The 11898-nt window shown below is 38.3% G+C and overlaps 1 pseudogene; it reads left to right on the top strand.

Annotated features, from left to right (window-relative positions):
* The first annotated feature begins 9333 nt into the window (after nt 1-9333).
* LOC149144224 (DELLA protein GAI-like) lies at nt 9334-10628 on the top strand (annotated as a pseudogene).
* The last annotated feature ends 1270 nt before the right edge of the window (nt 10629-11898 follow it).

The raw sequence follows: 11898 nt of genomic DNA, 5'->3' as shown, positions 1-11898 counted from the left end.
CATTAGATTATAAGAAGATGATAATCATGACAAACATAAAAGATATTACAGATTTTTTGAAGAAACAACTTCCATTGAAATTTAAGAAAAAAATTATTAAGAAAAAAATATGTCTACCAGTAAACAGTCACCATTACTAAATAACTGGATCACCCAATTTGAGAAAATATTTTAATTTAAACCTTGATAATACAAATGGTCATGGGAAGCCCTAAGGATTAGCTCAACTGGTCAAATAAGTGCCCTCCCCTCCCCCTCCCCCTTCGAGAGGACACAGGGTCAATTCTTCCGGAAGCCCTTGGGGTTAGGCCCTTAATCAAGCTCAGATATTTCTGTAAATGTAGCAGCCACCTAGTAACCACTAGTATCATTTAACCAAGCGGAAAAAAATAAATGGTAAAGGTTCGTAATATAATAATGATTGATGCGTCTAAAATTTAAATCCTCATCTGAATGTCTGTCTCATGAAACATGAAAGATGAGGCTCAGAACCTCGTTTGGGAACGGGGTAAAATTCTATGAAGCCACCGGCATGACGACGATGTTGTTCGCCACGGTTCTACCAATTCTTGTAAAAACCGGGTGTATTGCGTCTCCTCGTATTTGAAAGGCAAATCGAAATGCAGATCTTCGAGAGCAGGAGCGCTATTAAGAAAACACGCCAGCACGTCCATTTCTCTCTCGTCAAATTCCTCCAATACTACCATCACATACTGCAGATTGGCAAGTGGGGGGCTTAAACGCTCTGGTAACTTATCTTTACCTAATTCCTGCATCGCATTACAAAGAAAAATCCGTTCTAACTTCGACTTAAATAGCAAAAAAAACAGAAATTAAATACTAATCATAACCCTAGGAACTATTCCTTACCAGAAGAAACACGCCATTTATTACCAGGTGCTCAAGATGAGGAAGCCCTTGCAGCAGGCTGATAAGGGAAAAGTCATCTCTTTTTCCCTTTCAGCCAACGGATCACAAATGTGAATTCCAAGGTTTTTCAAAGCTTTGAAACTCCCCACTATCTCGACAAATCTCTGCGCCGAGAGACTGTCGTATCCGCCGCTTAAAGTCGAATCCATTTCCAATCCAATCACATTTGTTTCGCACTGCATTTCTAGTGCAACAATCCCAACTGAAAGCTCGTGAAAGAACACCCCATTCACCCTTAGATCATGTACGAAACATACCTCAATGGTTCTAATTGTGGGACAATTGACCGTTAAAACCTCTATATCATCCCATCCCATTATTTCTAAAAGCAAAATGTTGGGAGCGGAGATGGTGGGCTTATTCAGGCCAGTGCAGCTAGATATTTCGAGCTTTTGCAGAAGTGGGCAATGTGATGCAAACCAGGATAATGAATCATCGGTCAATTGCATGTCTGTGAAGGAGCAAGTAATGAGATGGTTGAATCCAGAGGAATGTGTTGGAATATGGGTGAGAATGAAAGAGTTGAGTGTGAGCGTAGTGAGATGAGTGCAAAAGAAAAGGGCAGGAGGTGGGATTTCTTTTACCGTGGAATAGCCGAGATTGAGGTGTTGGACATTCTTGTCTGCTGCATACTGCACCCATTTCCATACGCTTTCGCGGCCAAATTCCCAGTTGTTATCAATTGGGTAGGTGCGAGTGCCTGTACTGTCGTTGAAAAGATGAAAGGCCTCTAGATCGAAGCAATGCGATTGCAGAATGCTGGATATTGCATTCTCTGCCGTGGAGATCGATAACGGATCCGGTGTGACAGGCCCCTGCAAGAGGAGATAAGGACATATTTTGAGTTGGGGTATTTGAGTGTAGAGAAACCTCCATCTTCTCGAAAGAACTGAGCATCTGACTGCCTCTCTGATTGGGACTTTAGAGAGGATGAATCCCAGAATCTCATTTGGTAATAAGGAAAACTTGTCTGAAGGTACCGGCATGATGATGTTTGACAGTGTTAAACTTATTATTACTGCGAAACCTGGGATGTGGAATGAATGGACGGAGAGGTGGAAGGGAGAGCTGCTGGAAAGAAAAACGCGATTTTATAGGGGGAGGGAGATTGTGAATATGCAGCAACGTGGGGAGAAACCGATGGAAATTGAGGGTCAGATATATTTCTATTTAGGATGGTCAAAGACTCGGAAATTTAAGCTGTCTATGCCGGAATTTAAGAAAATAGATTAAAATAAGTGATTAAATGTTAAAACAGTCAAAATCTTAAAAAAAATTATTTTGAAATTTCAATGTCATTATAGGGATCAGCAAAGTGTCCTCATATAAATCACGAAAGTGGCGTAATATATATTTAATAATAAATGATGAAGTTTACAAAAGATTTTTCGGCGAAGATCACATGAAATACCATTTGTCGACGCGTATGGAATCAACTAGTGTGGTTCATGGTCAGGACAAGTTGAAGAAACAGATCCAGCTTAGCACGTTAAATAGACAGAGCAGAGCCTCCAAGGGCTAAAAATACCAACAACTACTTTTGATAGTGGTACCGGGATCAAAACCTTTTTAATAATTTAAGGGAAAAAAGTTACGGTAGGGGGACCAATCCCTTAAAATAAATAAAAATAATTTTATGATAATAGTTAGTTAAAAATTATTAATAAATAATTAAAATTTTATGTTAAATTAGTATTTAAAAATAATTGATGATAAGTAGTTAATTAAAAATAAAATAATAATAATAAATAAATAATTATTAGTAAAATTACTTATAAATAAATATTAAGTAAAATTAATATGGGGTAGCTCAAGCGGCAAGGTGGAAAAAAAGTGGAAAATCTTGGGTTCAAATCTTGGGGTAGAAATCCCTCGTAGAGGGGTACATAATGGACATGTAAACGAGAGTCCAATCACTTACAAAAAAGATGATAGAATCCGAGTGTTGGGTCCCAGCACTCTCGACCTAGTCTTCATTTTTTTTTGTTTAGCTAATTTATTTATTTATTATTATTATTATTATTTTTTTTATTTTTTTTATTTTTATTTTATTATTATTATTTTTTTTTTTTTCTGACTTATTTTATTTTTCACGTTTCTTGTTATTTTTAAGTTTACTTATATTATTTTTCTTATTTATTTATTCATATTTTTAACCTTCTCTTTATTTTATATTCATTTATTCATATAAGAATGGTCCTGTTTTTAACTAAATTCCTTCAGATATTAATTTTACTTATAATTTTTAATTATTTATTTTTAACTAACTATTATCATGAATTATTTTTAAATACTAATTTAACATAAAATTTTAATTATTTATTAATAATTTTGAACTAACTATTATCATAAAATTATTTTTATTTGTTTTAAGGGATTCCTTAGGGTAACTTTTTTCCCTTAAATTATTAAAAAGGTTTTGATCCTGGTACCACAGTCAAAAGTAGTTGTTGGTCTTTTTAGCCGTTGGAGGCTCTGCTCTGTCTATTTAACTTGCTAAGCTGGATCTGTTTCTTCAACTTGTCCTAACGATGAACCACATTGGTTGGTCTTCAACTTGCCCCGACAATGAACCACACTGGTTGGTTCAAAACGCATCGACAAATGATTTTTCATGTGATCTTAGCCGAAAAATCTTTTGTAAACTTGATATGGATCACAGAAGCCTAAACTCTACTAATAAATGATGAAATTTGACCATATCAATTTAAATTATAACATAATAGGTGGGATAAATAAAATCACATTAAGTTTAAATATTATTGTGCTGTAAAATATATCTATATAAAGTTATTTTTGTTCAAATTTATTAAATATGTTAATTTTTTTAATATATTATTTTGGTTTTTGAAAATGTTGTTATGTATTTTTTTTAATGAATTAATTTTATTTAATATGACGTGTAAACATAAATTTGTGATTAAGATGGATATTGTTTCACTTTTTAAATATTTGTTGTGTATTATTTTAATGTATTTATATAATTATATTAATAGACGTGTTTATTTTGGAATAGAGTTTTAGATGTGTTTATTTTGGAATATTTTTGGAATAGAGTTTTAAGAAATCTAAATTAATTATTAATAATTGTTTAGAGGATTGGAATTTAAGTATTTATATAAATTAAAAGTTGATATTTATCTCTGAAGAAGAAGTCTTGTTTTTTTTTTTATCTTTTTCCTTAAATTAATTGATTAAAAAAAATATCATGTAAACAACTATAATATGAACTGAGTTTGGGTTTTATAGGAGTTTGGGTTTTATAGGCTAATGGTAATTATAACTCACCGTATCTAGCCACTAGCCACGATGTTGCAAAACCTTATTAAGAATCTCCCTCTTAAAGTTAAGATAAATCTATGTAGTTAAGAATCTTATTTCATGTTTTTTTTAAATACATATATGTTTAACTTATATATCTAGTATGAGAGAGATGTAATGTAATGTTTAACATTTTGACAAAGTCAAATTACATAAAAATAAAATAAAATTAAATAAATAAAGTTCAGTAAAAAGATTAATATAGTGTAATATAAACATTTTAATGGGGCCAAAATAAAGTAAAAATAAAAATGGCCCATGTTATTCATGTTGAATACCCCTTATTTCAAGGGGTGAATTAAACCAGTCTAGATGCATCATCTACAAGGGATAAAAGAGATACAATTTCTTGATATGTAAACCTCTTTTAGAGTGAAAATAGACTTTATCCGTTTCGGCACTTGGTGTAGATCCCGAGTTAAATTAGCTATTATACCTTGTCATGAGAGGTGCTCCCAAGCTCAATATGGTAGAGATGTTGTAACCTAACCTAATGTAATATAACACAAACATGTTTAAAGTAAAATAATGTAAATATTTTACCTTCATCAAAATAAGATAAAATTAAAATTAAAATAACCCTATAAAAAAAATAAAAAACAGAGGGTAATGAATCATACTATAGACCTATGATATTAGTGTGGAATATAGCCTTACTATTGACATATGATATTAAGGTGGAATATAGCCTATTTAAACCAAGTTGTCTTTAGTGAGATTTTTTGTAAGCTTTTCCCATGGGTTTACCCAGTGTAATTTCTCAAAAATGCAGGAATTTATTGAAATCACAAGCTAGAATTTTCAAGGTGTTGAATCCATTTATAAAACAAAAAACCAGTTTAAATAACCCAAATCAAAATTTCACCTCAAAATTTTCAATTAAATACTAAAAAGTCCAAAAAATCACACTAAAAAAATCTTCTATTTAAAAGTGGAAATTATGATCATAAATCTGTATAACACTTTCTAACCTCTATCAACTCCTCCAAAAATATTTACTTGCAATAGCTATCTCAAATTTTTTTAATTCATAGATTCATTTAACATGACCAAATATTAAATTATTGGTACTTCGTTGTATCATGTGATAGGCATAAGTAATTAACCTCAACATTGTTAATCGAGGGGTTTGATCCTATTCCTTATGTTCACATGAATGTTTCCCCGACTCCACATACGTCATACCAGCCATATTTCATTATTTTAATTATGTCGTTGGAAAGAGTATCGTGTGAAGGTATATTGTTAACATGTTATTATATGCTTCAAAACTCTAGACCGATTCGTATCACAGCTTGTGTTATTTTTCTTTGAAACTGGAGTTATAATCCACCGCTACCTACCATTGTAACATTATTAAACTCCTTGTCATTGTCATGGGCTCTTCAATGGATACGTGGCTAGTGTTTGGAGTTTAGGAGTCGCACAATACCATCCATAGATATGCCAGTTATCGGTGCTAGGGTTAGTTATCGGTGTAATCACCCAAATCTTGCTCCCTCCTCATGCCATTATCGTCTCCTGTGCCTCCAGAAGTACTACACACCAACGTTTCGAACCCTGGTCACTGTGATCATCAATTTTCTCTACCTCGAGGCTGAGGCATCACTAGCTAGGTACTGGGTTGCAGTTGAGTTGGACATTGTTGGAATTCCATTATGGTTTTCTTTTTGTTTGGTGGCTCAGGGTTAACGTTGTTCCTGGCTTGTCCACATGTAATTTGAGCTAGCGTTTCATAGCTAGTTGCAAGAACCATGTCAAGGATTGAGGTAGAAAAATTCTCTTAGCCATTGATTAGAAATTTAATCTCGGTCGTTGAAGACTCAACAAAAAAAGTATAAGAGGAGGCTGGAGAGTGAGTTCGAGACTCGCCAAGATTGATTAGCTGATTTGATTTTCTAGAGCAGGGTTTGCTCAAAAAATTCGAACAAGTCATCTAAGTTGCAATGAGGGGCAGTGACTGCATAGCAGAGAGGTAGAGATAGTGCTGAAGGACCAACAAAGAGATTGAGGTGGTTAGGCAGTGCCAGCAAGAGCCCTGCAGAGGGCAAGAGCGATTGCGCAGAGGCTAGAAGGGTCTGCGTGGGTGACACAAAAGGCTAGAGAGCCAGCGCAAAATAGAAGAAGGTTGATGCAAAGGGTTTTAGAGTGACACAAAGGCCAGGAGGGCTGACGCAGAGCCCCACAGAAGCATTGGAGAGACTTTCATGGGGCAGACTTGTTGAATATCTGCTTCTGAAGAGAGGTATTACTCCAAGATAGAAATCTTTGTTGGGTCAGTTAGTTTGGCACCTTAGTTGTATTCAAGAAAGATGCTTAATAACAAAACCCTCAGAACTATTGAGCCAATTTTCCCAAGTTCGATTTTTCCGGCGATGATTGTCCAAAAATAACGGTATCAATTGTGTGTTTGTCTATTATTTCAGTTGATGATCTGTATATGAGTTGAGACTGTATTTGTGTTTTTCTTTTCAATATTTATATGGTTAAACAAATTTTTAAGGAATAAAAAATTAGGTGAAATAAACCAGATAATGCACGAGGAATTTCTGACGTGTTAGACTTACAAATTTCAACATGGAATCTGAGCGTTGTAGATCACAGGAGGACTGAAGGCACCAACATAATCAGAAGTATTTGCAGCTGTTCCGAGAGACAGAGCTACTCCTAAGAAGAAAGCAATAAAGAAGGAGTGACACAAAGGGACCGCGTCATTATTTTGACCCAGAGAGAGGGCCAACGCAAAGGAAGAAAGAGGTAGAAGAGGTTCATGAATAGCTATGTCATCCTACTCAGACAGGTAGGCTTGACGTGGTTGTCCAAAGGAGTGATTTAGGCCTTTTCCGAGATTACGCAAAGATAGAAGGCTCAGTTTCTTCAGTTGTTGGGGCACAGGTAAGTGTGGGAAGGTTATGGATTAAGAAGCTGGTGGGGTTCTATTTCTATCTAAATAGAACAGTGCCTAATGGGACAGAGCCAAGGTAGAGGGAGTCACTGCCTTGTCGAATTTCTAGCCAAGAAATCCAGATCCGAGTTGCAGTTGCAAAGAGGATCGGAGAGGAGCACATTGAAAGTTTTCGGGAATATTTCCAGCAAGGAAATCAAGACTCAGGGGGAGTCTAGGAGAGAAATTTCGGGAGGGAAGTCAAGACTTAGAGCAAGTCTAGGAGAAGAGCGGATATGGAAATGAATAGATTGAGGGATTAGGATGGGTTGGACGGGGCTTCCAACGTTGTCATCTGGAAGGCCAAGATCATGTATGTTCTGGATAGACATTACATGAAGGGCTTCGCTTTGAGAACTTTGGCTATCTCAGTCAACACAACTAATAATGAAAGGTATGAGGGTTCAATGTCCAAGGAAAATTTACATAATCCTTGATGGGGTCAAGGATCATGTAGTACAACATATTGCCGAGAAGAACATGACAAGGGAAATTTGGGATACCTTAACGACATTGTATCAGGGCACTTCTGTGCAGAGGAAGACGCTAGTTGGAGAACCAAAGAGTTTTTTTTTGCATCAGATGGCAGAGCCATTGGAGTTGTGGATTCAGAAACCAGTTACCTGTGAATGAGGACATGATGCAATGATAGATCAAGGACAGTTTAAAATTTAAGGGGGGGAGTATGTAACACCCCTTCCTTGTGTACTACATTATTGTAAACCTAATCTATTTTAAATCTAGGTGTGATATCCTCCCCTGTGTGTTAAATGTTTGTAAGCCTAAGCTGAGGAAAGCTAGGTTTGACACCGTCCATTGTGGGTTAATCTATTTTGCACCTAAAGTGAGGAAAGCTAGGTTTCATACCCTCCATTGTGGGTTAAACTATTCTGCACCTAAAGTGAGGAAAGCTAGGTGATATGTAATATGAAAAGAAAATGTATTATTAAATAAATTAATAAAATAAATCACTTGGAGGGTGGAGCACCAAGAGAGAGGAGATGCTTGCCAAATCCCACAAGGAATGGGATAGAGATGAATCTTTCATGAGAAAGCTACTAGATGTAATTCTAGATAAGCTTGGACGGATTGGATATCCATCAGATGGATGGGAGATAAAGATCCATCGAACATAAAGTTGGAAATAATTAATTCCTACTTGTCTATGGTTGTAATTCTCCATTTGAGGAGTTTGTTCCTACATAATAGGGATTTAGTTTCTCCTAGTTTAGTGTGTGGTTGAGAGAATCTCTCAACCACACTACAGTACGTCTAAGATAGCATTCCTATCTTGAGACTATTGATTGTATAAATATGTGTGTAATTCCCTTATTCATGTGAATAGAATATATTATTGAGCGTCTGTAATTTTATCTTGGTATTAGAGCTTCAGAGTCTTGTGAGGGCCTGGCCCTTCCTGGGCTTGGCCCCTCCTGGGCTGAGGGAAAATAATTGAGTGTATAATTTCATTATTTGTTTGTCCATCAAAATTTGTGTGGGTAATGAGCGATCTGCCAGAGTGGTGCTTATCTTGATTCGTACGCCTCGAGGAGGTCACAGTTAGGAGGTGCAAGAATTCAGTTGCTGGTGTACTAGTTGGGAAACGAACCTGGGTCTGTACCGTGGCAGGGTTCTGGATCTAAGGGAGGAAGCTATTGAGACCTCCTTTGACCGTCGTGTGCATAGGACCTTTTATGTTTCGAGCCATGGCATCTCGCTGCTGTTACTAGATGAGTCGAAGAAGACAATAGGTCAGCGGCTAGAAATCGATGGAGAGGAACGAGCTTATGAGAGCAGTGAGAAAATTGCTGTTAATATAGACGATCTGGACGGAGAAGACAAGGGTTACATGCCTCCATTTTCATGGCGGAAGCTGTGGCTGTTTGGGGGGCCTGGATTTCACATGAGCATTGCATTTCTTGATCCAGGGAATCTCGAGGGGGATTTGCAAGCAAGGGCGGTTGCAGGGTACTGCTTGCTATGGCTTCTGATGTGTGCGACGGGAATGGGTTTGATAATCCAGTTGCTCGCTTGAAGTCCAATCCGGGCTAGACCATCTGGAAGAGGATGTTAAAGGAAGAGAGCAAAAGCGTTACTGTGTCTGCGACCCACAGCTTTCGGAGTGAACCGTGGTAGTAATGGGGGCAGACCCGCACGAATCCAGAGTCTGTCTCGTGCACACGCTGATGGCCTGCGCAGAAGCGGTGCAACGCGGTAATTTGACCATCACACGAGAAATGGTGAAAGAAGTGAGAATTTGGTTTTCTGTAATTTCATTTCTACCAAACCTGCCCTTATCTCAAATTCGCTCACTTCATAGCCAACCAGGCCATTCTGGATGCCTTCTTTGGGCACCAATAGGTTCATGTCATAGACTTCAATCTGAAACAAGGGATCCAATGGCCGGCCTTGATACAGGCACTGGCTCTTTGCCCCGGCAGGCCACCGACTTTCAGGCTAACCGGAATCGACCCACCCCAACCCGATGGAACCGATGCCTTGCAGGAGGTCGACATGAGGCTCCACCAATTTGCAGAGTCCGTCAATGTAAAATTCTCCTTCCGTGGCTATGTTGCCACAAGCCTCCCCGACATCAAACCATGGATGCTCGACGCTCGGCCTGAGCTCGAGGCTGTTGCAGTGAATTCTATCCTTGAGTTCCATCGTCTCCTGGAGGACCCCATCCCCGGACGACCCAGTGCCATCGATCGAGTACTCGCTTCCATCTGGAGCTTGAAGCCCAAGATCTTGACAGTGGTTGAACAGGAGGCCGACCACAACCGCCCTGTTTTCTTGAATCGATTCACAGAGGAACTGCACTATTATTCCACAGTTTTTGATTCCCCGGAGGCGCGCGGGTTGCAGGCCCAGAGCGAAGAGCTGGTGATGTCAGAAGTCTATCTGGGTCGAGAAATTTGCAACATTGTAAGTGATCAGAATGGGTGGAAAGGCACGAAGTTCTCTTGAATTGGAGCGTTCGCTTGAGAAACGCTGGCTTCTAGCCTATTCCTTTGGGATCCAGTGCTTTCAAGCAGGCCAACATGTTGCTCAGTCTCTTATCAGGTGGAAAGGATATAGGGTTGAGGATAATAATGGGTGTCTAACACTTGGTTGGCAAAACAGACCTCTAATTGTTGCTTCTGCCCTGATGAACTCGACGAGGAATTCGACACTTTCCCAACTTCAAGAAGTTTTGAGATGGTTGAGGAGTGTTGTGGGCAGAATACAAACTGTGGTCAGAAACTTGGCAACACAGTGTGAAAGATTTCAGTCTCTCTTGAGCTGGAGAGATCCCCATGCCACAACCATATTTGTCACCTTTTGTTTGTTTGCAGCCATAATTTTATATGTCACTCTGTTCCGAGTAATGTCCGTTATATCAGGATTTTATATGCTGCGCCACCCGATACAAACTTCCTTCTATTCCGCTTAATTTCTTCAGGAGGTTGCCTGCACGAACTGATAGCATGTTGTAAGGAGTTTGAGCAATCAATTCTGAGGTAGCCAGCGCAAATCAGTTGATGGGAAATCGTGCCGCGATAGGGTTTCTGTTGCTGAGGAAAGACCTAGCAGCAGTTGCATTCTTCATTCAAATAAGAGAACAACCTTGTGGTAGATTTGAAGGAAAAAGCATTGTTGTTTGTGCATACTTGGGTAAATGTTTTTTTTGGGTGAAGTATTTTTTTAGAATTTAAATTGATATACATATTGAGATTAGCCACTTCAATATGAAGTTATTTTGTTAGAATTGGCTATTCTAACAAATGACAGGTTCATGGAAGTTCCAAGAATTTATTTGACAAATATGCCCAAGATGTGAACAATGAATAGATGAGATAAAGCAGCAGCAACAACGGTTATGGTGGACAACAAAGTAGATTTTTGTTTGAGTTAGTGTGGCTTGTGGAATAGACTCCCTAGCATGTTATTGTAATAGTCATTGTATGTACCCAGAAACTCCAAAATGTGGAATCAGATGTAAGATTTTTAAAGGCATCTGAAAGTTCGTGGTGATCTTAAAACCACTTTGTAATGGTTTATCGTCAGCCTGAAACCATCTTTTATCACTTGAAAGTGAGGGTTGGTGGTGAGACAGAAACCATCTATATAGTCTTTGTGACTGAAGTGCCTTTGTGGCCAGCTTGCCTTTGTGGCTGAATCGCCTATGTGGCTTGAGGTGCCTTTGTGGCTGGAATCGTGGATGTCAATGCGTTGTTTGACAAGCTTGCCTTTGTGGCTGTGTGTACACGAGAGCTTTGTGCTCAATTGATCAGGTGGACTGCAGAACACCTGGCTCAGACTCAGATGATTTTTTCTGAGTAGAAGGGGATTAGCATGTTTTTCGCGCTGACAGCAGCGCCAGGAAGGCCAAATAGTGCGTCTGTTAGGCCATTAATCGCGCCAATGGGGGCGGGTTTTTTTTTCGTTCAGGATCGCACCAATTCACCTTCAAGGGGATCCGCGGGATCAGAGAAGTTGAGGATCTGTTCGAGGGCGGCAGATTGTGTTTTTGGAGGTTTTTTACATGCAATTCGCCTGATGGTGGTGGATTTGACTATCATGACAAGTAGTCATTAAGGGGGGTTGTTGGAAATAATTAATTCCTACTTGTCTATGGTTGTAATTCTCCATTTGAGGAGTTTGTTCCTACATAATAGGGATTTAGTTTCTCCTAGTTTAGTGTGTGGTTGAGAGAATCTCTC

This window comes from Pinus tabuliformis, chromosome X (assembly GCF_031772625.1).
Source record: "Pinus tabuliformis cultivar Carrire ecotype Pingquan chromosome X, CPIR1, whole genome shotgun sequence".
Classification (NCBI taxonomy): Eukaryota; Viridiplantae; Streptophyta; class Pinopsida; order Pinales; family Pinaceae; genus Pinus; species Pinus tabuliformis.
The sequence above is the reverse complement of the archived record's forward strand: the minus strand, read 5'-3'. Positions and strand labels throughout refer to the sequence as shown.